The sequence below is a fragment of the Triticum urartu genome, chromosome 1A (genome assembly GCF_056163025.1).
Source record: "Triticum urartu cultivar PI428250 chromosome 1A, HENAU_Tu73, whole genome shotgun sequence".
NCBI classification, from domain to species: domain Eukaryota; kingdom Viridiplantae; phylum Streptophyta; class Magnoliopsida; order Poales; family Poaceae; genus Triticum; species Triticum urartu.
This window is the reverse complement of record NC_141873.1, coordinates 9,533,223-9,542,630: the sequence shown is the minus strand read 5'-3', so window position 1 is coordinate 9,542,630 and position 9,408 is coordinate 9,533,223. Positions and strand designations below refer to the sequence as shown.

General features: G+C 43.8%; 2 long non-coding RNA genes across 4 annotated transcripts; both read left to right on the top strand.

Moving 5' to 3' along the window:
* Positions 1–202: 202 nt before the first annotated feature.
* Positions 203–4,425, top strand: LOC147988273 (uncharacterized). 3 transcript variants are annotated; one of them, XR_015616244.1, is made up of 4 exons: positions 203–418; positions 499–576; positions 649–722; positions 2,086–4,425. It is a non-coding gene; the product is annotated as an uncharacterized LOC147988273 (long non-coding RNA). The 3 variants fall into 3 exon arrangements; XR_015616243.1 differs by lacking the exon at positions 2,086–4,425 and having other exon boundaries at positions 204–418; positions 649–1,163; XR_015616242.1 differs by lacking the exon at positions 2,086–4,425 and having other exon boundaries at positions 499–1,163.
* A 2,047-nt stretch (positions 4,426–6,472) lies between these two features.
* Positions 6,473–7,658, top strand: LOC147988272 (uncharacterized). Its single transcript, XR_015606039.1, has 4 exons — positions 6,473–6,573; positions 6,692–6,793; positions 6,940–7,037; positions 7,134–7,658. It is a non-coding gene; the product is annotated as an uncharacterized LOC147988272 (long non-coding RNA).
* Positions 7,659–9,408: the final 1,750 nt, after the last annotated feature.

The window sequence follows — 9,408 nt, the reverse complement described above, 5'->3', positions numbered from 1 at the left end:
ATTCCATCCTCATCACTTATCATTGCTACTTTTTCTTTTGAGTATGCTACTCTTTTTAGGGAACTTATTATCATTGCTACTTTTTGTTTCGAGAAAACGTAAAAGCCGAATCTCAAGCCCAGCCCGTGGAGCAGCAGAGTACACAACACAGTAGGGCCCTTTCGCTTTTGTTCCATTCTCTATTTTTGTTTCTGAAGAAAATGATCCCAAAGCCAATATCACAAGCCCAGCCCACATTTTGCCGATTCTGCATCTCTATTTTCCTCTTCCTGCGTCCGTCCATGGCGGCGGCGGCGGCAGCAGCAGGCCAAGCGCGGCGGCGGGCAAAATCAGCACCGGCTTCAATCGGCGGCGCCTTCACCTTCCGCGTCCTCGGAACCCCCATACCGCCCGCCACCATCTCCCACCGCCGCTCAAGGTACTCCTCACCCCTAATCTCCTGCTCCCCCTTACCTTCATGTTCCCAAATCGCTCCGCTCTAACCTCCATTTGCCGCAGGTTCCTAATAAATCAGCCAGGTGAGACAGAGCGGTTTGGTCGGAGATTGCTGTGGTCGACGTTTATGAGGAGGAGGAGGTGAACTAGATAGAGACTGGATAATTTTGTTCCTGCCCCCAAATCTCCGCTCTGACCTCCATTTTCACGCAGAATTTAGCGAGATGAGATAGAGCGGTTTGGCCGGACAGTGTTGTGGTTCAACTTTGGGAGGAGGAGGAGAGGAGGTGAACTAGATTGAGGCTGCATAATTTTTTTGTTCCCCTAGCCTAGCCTAGTTGTTGTACTCCGCAGCTTCGAGCCCAGAGAGTGGTCTTCTTTCCATTCTCCATGCTTATTAATTTCCTGCAATGTGCTGTGAAAAATCACATCTGGTACTTCAAATGTAGTGATTGGTTTCTCCCTAGCAGGAAGGAATGCTACATATACCATCCTAGTCAGTATCACCTTCCCATTTCAGTTTAATTTGTTGTTACACATCTTAAGTACCTGTAAGATATAGGATAGCTTAACCTTTTATGTTTAGAAATAAATATGCAGAAACATTCTTTCAGTTTGCTGTAAATTTAGCAATCTTCAACTGTCAATCTTGTACTGCCACTTCTCTGTGACCATTCTTTTTTGCTTCAGAGGAAATTGAACTTATCTCTGTGCCAATTTTGTTCTTCCTGATTACTGTTCAGCATTCAAACTTGTTATTTCTCGTGTTTCGTTTTGTAGGAATTATATAGTGCAACTAGGATTTATTATGTGTGATCAATGTTCTTATTCATTAGCACCTTCTGCATCATGTTGTTTGTCAAGCATATTATTGCTCTGTTCTGGAAAAAAAAATCATCTCATCATACTGCGAATGTAGTGGCTGATTGCCATCTAGCAGGAATGCTATATCATTTGAAAGTTGTATTGAGCAGGTTGCTGACGAAATACACCACCATAATTATATTCAATCCACTGTTCAATGGACCCTGTTTAGTTAATTCCTCAACTAAGTGATGCTTTCATGCATTTTAAATTTTCAGTTGATATTTGTATGTGCGCAAAAGCTGGCCCTGGTGGATCTTTTGAATCGAGTGCATTTTCTCTGATAATATTTATCTTGATAAAACTTATATATGATTTGGCTGGTTCTTATGTTTAGGATAATGTGCAGGAAAATAAATAAGCAGTTGTATTTATCAGAAAGTGGGAAACAATTCATGTGTCTGATTTACTACAACTTTTCTCACCAGATTTAGCATATAGATCATACCATTGTTTACTCAACTAAATTGTCTTTACAGTATTTGAGCTGCATATATGAGGCAACATGCAACATAAGTGCTTAAAGGTCGGGTGCCTGCTATTATTTAGATCTCAATACACACTTGCCTGAAGGGAGGGAGATCATGACTAATTTGTGATGTGCTTTCTAGGTTATTTATATCGTTTCTTTAATGAACCAATTGCTGCTTGCTCAAACTGGAAAATATGGACATATTATTTTGGTGCCTATTCACTTATTACTTTGAATGCAAATCTCTATAGATCTCAATACATACTTGCCTAGGAGAAAGGAAGACCATGACTAATTTGTAATGTGCTTTGTAGGTTATTCAAATGGTTCCTTTAATGGACCGGTTGCTCAATCCATGGATTTCGAGTCGCTCGACTAGTCGACGAGTCGCAGTTCCAGGGCCGACTCAGCCTCTCGACTCGACTCCTGGGATGAGTCGAGCGACTCGCGTGACTAGTCTCGACTAGTCACGACTAGTCGCGGTTTTTGGGTCGAACGACTCGAGGCAGCGCTGGATCCGGAGCACTCTCCCGCCGCCGTGCTGCTGATGATGCTGCTGTGCTGCCTCGCTGCTGCTGCTGCTACTGCTTCTGCGCCCCGCTGCTACTGCTGAAGCTGCATCGGCAAGAGGAGCGGGCTGGGAGGAGGAGCGGTGGCAAGAGAGCTGCTGCGGGGGAGTTGAGAGATCCATCGCTGGGAGGAGGAGTGGTGGACTGGTGGCAAGAGAGTGGCAGCAGAATGTGTGGCGGCTGTGGTGAGGGAGGAGGGAGTGTGGATGGTGGATTAGGTCACGGGAGGAGATATAGCTACTAGGTGGGCTTTTGGGCCACAGGGAAGTGCATAACTAGTGGCCCATCTCTCAGTTGGCCCTGGTTACTGCTGCTGGTGGTGTGCTCCTCCCCTCCTCCCCTGGTTGCTGCTGCTGCTGTGCACTTGTGCTCCTCCCCTGACTGTGCTGCTTAACTCACGTCGACTCGTCGCCGTGTCGACTCGTCTACCGTGAGTCTAGACTAGTCACGACTAGTCTAGAGTCGCCCCCTCCGAGCGACCCGTCGACTTATCGACTCGAAAACATTGGCTCAATCTGGAAAGTATGGATTCTCACCTTACTCCGCATCGAGCTCTTGCAACTGGGCAAGATGATGGGATGCTTGAATATATTCCTTCCAGCTTGGACAGGCAACCTGATATTGAGGATCATGGACGCCAGTTTCCAAATGACTTGTTAATTTTTTTCCACCGGGAAAAGGTATTATATGCATTCTAGCTTCATTTCTTGGGTAGATGGCACACCGCGCGTCGTGCTCACGCGACACACAGGGCGACACACCTGACGAGAGATGGCACGTATTGTACGCCGCCGATCTGCAGCTGCGTTCGCTCACGTTCTATGACGGCGAGCTGGTTCTCCGGCGGCGGGATGCTCTCCGTCTTACGACCGTTGCTCAGGGCCTCCACAACAGAGCCTGGGTGGGCGACATCCAAGGTGCCTTGGGGCCGGCTGCGATGGTGCAATACGTCGAGCTTTGGCGCGCCCTGCAGCCCGTCACTCTATCTCTTGACCCTGATGTGTTGCGCTGGAAGTGGACTGACTCGGGCATCTATACTGCGAGTTCCTGCTACCGAGCCTTGTTTGCTGGCTCCACCTTCGCGCCCAATTGGAAGCTCATCTGGTGCACGTGGGCTCCCTACGGATCCGTGTCTTTGCGTGGCTCGCAAGCCAGGACGCAGTTGGTCTGCCGCCCGCCTCGCACTACATGGTCTGCCGCACGATGACCGCTGCATCTTCTGTGACCAAGTGCTGGAAACCCTAGATCACCTTCTCCTGCAGTGCCCATTCTCCCGGACCATCAGGCATGAGATCTTCGCCTGGTGCCGGCTGCCAATCCCTCCTCCGGACACCAATGACTGCTTCCTCGAGTGGTGGGCTGATTCTACTAGCCGGGCTCCTGCGGCCATGCGGAAAGGACTTGCCTCCCTCGCCCTCCTCACGGCGTGGTCCATCTGGCGTCATCACAATGCATGCATCTTCGACCACATGCACCCCTCTACTCGCACCTTCTTCAGGTCATCAAGGATGACGCTCGGGCATGGGCGTCTGCCGGTGCCAAGGACATAGCAAACTTTATGCCACCCTGATGCGTAGGTAGCTAGTTGGGGCCGAGCATCCCCCTTTTGTTCCTGCTCATGTACCACCTCTCCACGCCAGCTCTGTGTACGTGGTACGGTGATACCCTTGTAACCCTGTCACTCTTGTTTTCTACCTATCAATGGAATGATACGCATCTTGCGTATTCGCGAAAAAAAAGGTATGGTAGGTGAGTTTTGCTTGGCTGTTGCAGATTTGAACCGAACTGCGGTCTATTTTATGAGCTGTTTTAGCAATGGAATGTTGCTGTTCAGAATTGACTCTGTTTCGCTCCGAGTAATGCAGTAGTAGAACTTAATGTTTGACTACTTTTGGCCAGGTGAATTCAAGCCTAGTTAAACGGCTTTAGTTTATGGTTTCTTCTCAAGGATTTCTGTAGTGTTAATTATCTTTGCGGGCACATGTAGCCCGTCGGTGCTCTGCTTCTATAGTATTGTTTGTAATGCTCCACAACAAAGCTTACTTCCTTGCAGGTTGCCAAGCCATTGTGGCCACCCCGTTACTGATTACTGATTACGTACCACTGCAAAAAAAAAGATTATTGATTACGTACGGTGGTAATGGATGAAAACTCTAGTGCGTGTAACAGTATGCTTGTCACATACTCCCTCCATCCCAAAAATTCTTGTCTTAGATTTTTCTAGATACGGATGTACCTAATACTACATCCGTATGCAGACAAATCTAAGACAAGAATTTTGGGACGGAGGGAGTATTACCAAAGCTGTATCAAGCCGTCAACTCTTCATCTTCAGATTTCTTTTGTTCCTTTTCAGAGGGGAACAATAGCAAAAAAAATTTTTTTGGAAAGGGGAGTATAGAATAGAAAATCACAAAAGGAGACTTAAAATTGCTCACCTAATCGCCAAACTGAGTTGAATTCTTTTTCACTTTTGCTTTGGCAAAAATGTTTGGCCCAGAAGAAAATCCTTTTGGCATGGCGGTCTATTTCATGAGCTTTGTTATCAATGGAACGTTGCTGTTCAGGACTGACTTTGTTTCACTGTTGAGTAATGCAGCAGTAGAACTTACTGACCGTGTGATTGAGAATTATAGTTTGACTACTTCTGGCCAGGCAAATTCAGGCCTAGGTAAACGGCTTCAGTTTATGGTTTGCACACAGAAATTAAGCAGGGGTAAACGGCTTCCTCTCAAGGATTTTTTTTAGTGTTTGTTATCTATGGTTTGCATACTAGCAGTTTGCTTGTCACAAACTCCGGAGAGCCCTGTGTCTCTGCTCTATGCCTGTACTAGCAGCTAGTTAATGTCAGACTGTATCCTTTTTTTCTTCAGTTAATTAACCTGAAGCGCCTCCTGCTCTGTTGGTAGCTTATCATCCACTTCTCTAGAGTAGATCAGATTATATGCATGCATGTGGATACTGTTTCTAGTCAACAGTTGCTAGCTACTCCCTCCGTTCCTAAATAATTGTCTTTCTAGAGATTTCAACAAGTGACTACATACGGAGCAAAATGAGTGCACCTACACTCTAAAATATGTCTACATACATCCGTATGTTGTAGTCCATTTGAGATGGCTAGAAAGACAATTATTTAGGAACGGAGGGAGTAGTTGCTTGCTAACCTGATTAGTTCTCTAACCATGCTGCTTTCCTGTGGACATTATGTACATGGAATGGTGTGCAGGTGCTTTGGCAAGAGGTTCGTTATCCCTGCCAGTGTGATAAGGACAAGGAAAGTGTTTTTCGGTGTCGCTGGAAGAGAAAGGTTTGGTTTTCGGTGAAAGTGAGTTAGAAACTGAAGATGCAGAGCAATCAGTCTTGCTTCGCTGTCACAGATTTGAGCTGTTTGAGAAGTGGGATGGTGTTGTTGTTTGTGAGCTGGAGCTAGAACTGACTCTGTTTCATTCTGATAATGCAGCAGTGGCCTGAATGTTGGGCACAAGACACATCCCAAGAGCCATGCATTTGCGTACTATACTTTTCCAATATCTTACGCTTCTTCATTTTCTGACATTAACATCTTAGGTTTCTTGGTAAACCTATTTAGCATTTGCCTGTCTATTCTAAGACCATGTCTACTCTTTGTCATGCAGTTGTCGTCGCCCAACTACAAAGCTATTCATGATATTGTTTCCATTAAACCATATGGTCATTTGTATTCAAGTAGCTCTACTATGCCACACAATTTTGTTGTGTACTCACATGACAAAGAAATGATAACGGCTCCTGAATTCATGCTTAACAGTAAACACATGTCACACGCTTATACCTGGATGTAACAAGATCCTAACGAAGACTGCAGTATATATAAGCCAGGCCTGTATGTACTCGATCACATGACTTGTCTTAGCTAGGATGCAGAAGTGAGTGTAATATGAGAAGTTTCAAATTTACTATATGCACTATTCCGTTTCTGTCAATCTGTTTGAAATATTGGAGGAAAACAAAAGATCATGGTAAGAATGTGATTATATATGTATAGCTTCAGTGAACAAAATGTTGTCAATTTCAAAGCCGATTAGTGATTTCTCAGTGGCATGTTACTTATAGTTCTTCAAACCTCTTATCTGAAAATAATTCCTTCTTTAATCTTTACCAAATGAATTTAGAGCACTTAATGCTTGTGTTTGACTATGGTTAATGTTTTTCTTACTACAGTCAACTTCCCTGCAGCTGCTCCCACCACCTCAGGTAATCTCTTGCTTAATTCGGTTTTGGTTCCAAAGAGTTATTTTAGAGAACAGAATTGATTTGATCGATATTTTAGTTTCCTCTGCTGCACTGGATGATATTTTGCAACAATTTATAGGGTTGGGAACTTAGTGACACAATGTGGGTTCAGAATCAACAACAATCTAACGCTTGCAATGTGGCTGGCAGCCGTCTTAATGTAGTTTCAGTCACTGCCGATGTAAGTCTCTTGCCCTTGGACCCATTTCACTAGCACTATGCTTGGACTGTTGTGCTTCCAAGTGCAGTAGAGCATAATCGTATTGTACTTCAATATTTTTTCCTCTGTGTTACAAGAAAATAAATTTATGTTTTTTCACTATTCAGGTTACGAAACGACATCTAGCTAGAAGGATCGACTGAGTGGATGCTAGTGTAGATGAAGCTCAAGAGACGATTGAGCTGAAGGGAGAAGGGTTGATGAGGTTGGAACATTCGTGCCACACACTTACCATCTTCCTTTTTCTGGTTCTTAGCACTGTTAAGTGAAGCAATGATACAAAATTAATTTGTATTTGTAGGTTACAGTCATCCATTTGGATCTGAGTACTTTCCAGACAGAATTACAAGAGGTTGGTCATACACCTCTGATTAGGAAGGAGCACTCCAGAATTTCGCTTTTGGTGGGTGTTTTGGGATTTCAAGTAGGGGGCGAAGCACCAAGGAGCAGTAGTTCTCTACAATGTAGGACTTGAAATTAACTTGGAATTGTCCAGGTAAACACTACAGGTGCAGCAATCCGAATGTTGTGATTCACCCCTGCAGGGCATCCAAAACAGGGGATCTTAGTTTGAGTTTTGGCGAGTTCTCCGTCCAGCTGAATCTGGGGATGCAATCTTAATCTGGCACCAACATTCGAGATACATATTTTCTTTAGAGAGTTATTTTTGATGGTCCAAAGTAATTTGCGAAAATAATGAGAGATAAAAATTGGGGGCGTGCGCAGCTGTCACCATGTGTAGAGAGTTAATTTCGTAAATATGTAAGTGAACATGGCTTTTGTGGGACTCATGTGCACTTTTTTTTTTATTTTTGTTAACACAGTAAGTAAATGTATTTTCTGTCCTTATGCAATTATAGTTTTAAGACTGCTCACTACTTTCAAGAACAGGCTGGCGGCAATGTATAATGAATAAAGATAAGAAAATGAATATCTGTTCACAATTGGTGTGCATCTTCTTCAAGTGAATGCCATTTGATGGGAGCTTAAAACATAGATAAATGTGAGCAATTTCGATTTCACCTGTTTTTCATGATTCAAAGGACTTGGACTATTCTCTTCGTCCTTGCCGATCAAGTGGTGACACTCACGCGTGACCACAACTAGTTGACAAAAAATTTATGTTAATCTCTACTTCTTGAAAGTTGGTGACTAACTGTTTTGCAGATGCAATTGTCATTCAACTACTCACAGATTTATGCACTTCTCGCAGCTCTTTTAGTGTGAGTTCTCCTCCAGCCAAACATAATGTTTCCATTCACTTTGTTCCTGAGATCGAAACTAAACATGCAACTCAAATGGTCACATGATTCTGCAGTGTACTCACAAAAATGACATGACAAATATTTCCTGAATGGCTTGCTCACACCTATCGCATGCTAACTGTAGAATGTCGTACCTCTCTCAAGGCGACGGTTGCGTGTTAATATAGGCAGGGGCATATCCCTGATAAGCATACAGGTTTGTTGAGATTACATCTTGAGGTACAAGGAAAGTAGAGATAAGATAGAGATGAAGAGATTACAATCATATACTCTAACAAACCTAGACCGAGACTTATCTCAACCTAACCGGTGCGGTGGAGCGCCCTTTGGACCTGACCATCATGTTGTGTAACACCCTCCCATAATCACAACTTGGACAAGTTGAGATTACGCTTAAATTCTTCGAAATGTCTAGTGGACAAAGCTTTAGTGAAGCCATCTGCAACTTGATCTTGAGATCGAATGAACCGAATGTCCAGCTTCTTTTCTGCAACTCTTTCTCTGACAAAATGAAAATCTATTTCGATATGTTCACTAGTAGAAAACAGGGCTATGGTCCAGGCCGGCTCAGCCCATTAGTCCCGGTTCAGTCTAGAACCGGGACTAATGTGAGCATTGGTCCCGGTTCGTGCGGCTAAGGCATTAGTCCCGGTTCATTTAGACCTTTTGGTCCCGGTTGGTAGGATGAACCGGGACCAATGGGCCTCGCTCCTGGCCCACAACCATTGGTCCCGGTTCGTGCCACCAACCGGGACTAAAGATTAGACCTTTAGTCTCGGTTTGAGGCACGAACCGGGACTAATGGGGATGAGACCTTTAGTCCCGGTTCGTGCCACGAACCGGTACTAAAGGTCCCATTTTCAAACTATAACCCCCCCTCCCCCGTGGATCGCCTTTTCAGTTTTAAAAAAAATAAAAGAAAATGATGGAAATGTCAAAAAATAAAAGAAAATAAGTTTCCATGTGATATGTGGTCTAGTTGTTGGGAAAATTTGCAAATGTGAATTTTGACTTTATTTGCAAAATCTCTCTGGAATTTGTAAAATGGGCATAACTTTTGCATACGAACTCGGATTAAAAAGTTTTTTATATGAAAAATCATCTACTCGAAAAGTTACATCCGATGGAGACCGCCTATGGCCTGTTTGCAAATTTATAGAATCCTCAAATTCCAAAAGGAAAAAAAGTTACGCTCAAATTTCAGTTTTTTTAAATTTTCAGTAAATCTGGTCAAACTACTTATTCAAGAAGTATTAGTGTTACTAAATAATTATTCAAGAATATTAGTGCTATTAAATAATTATTTCACCT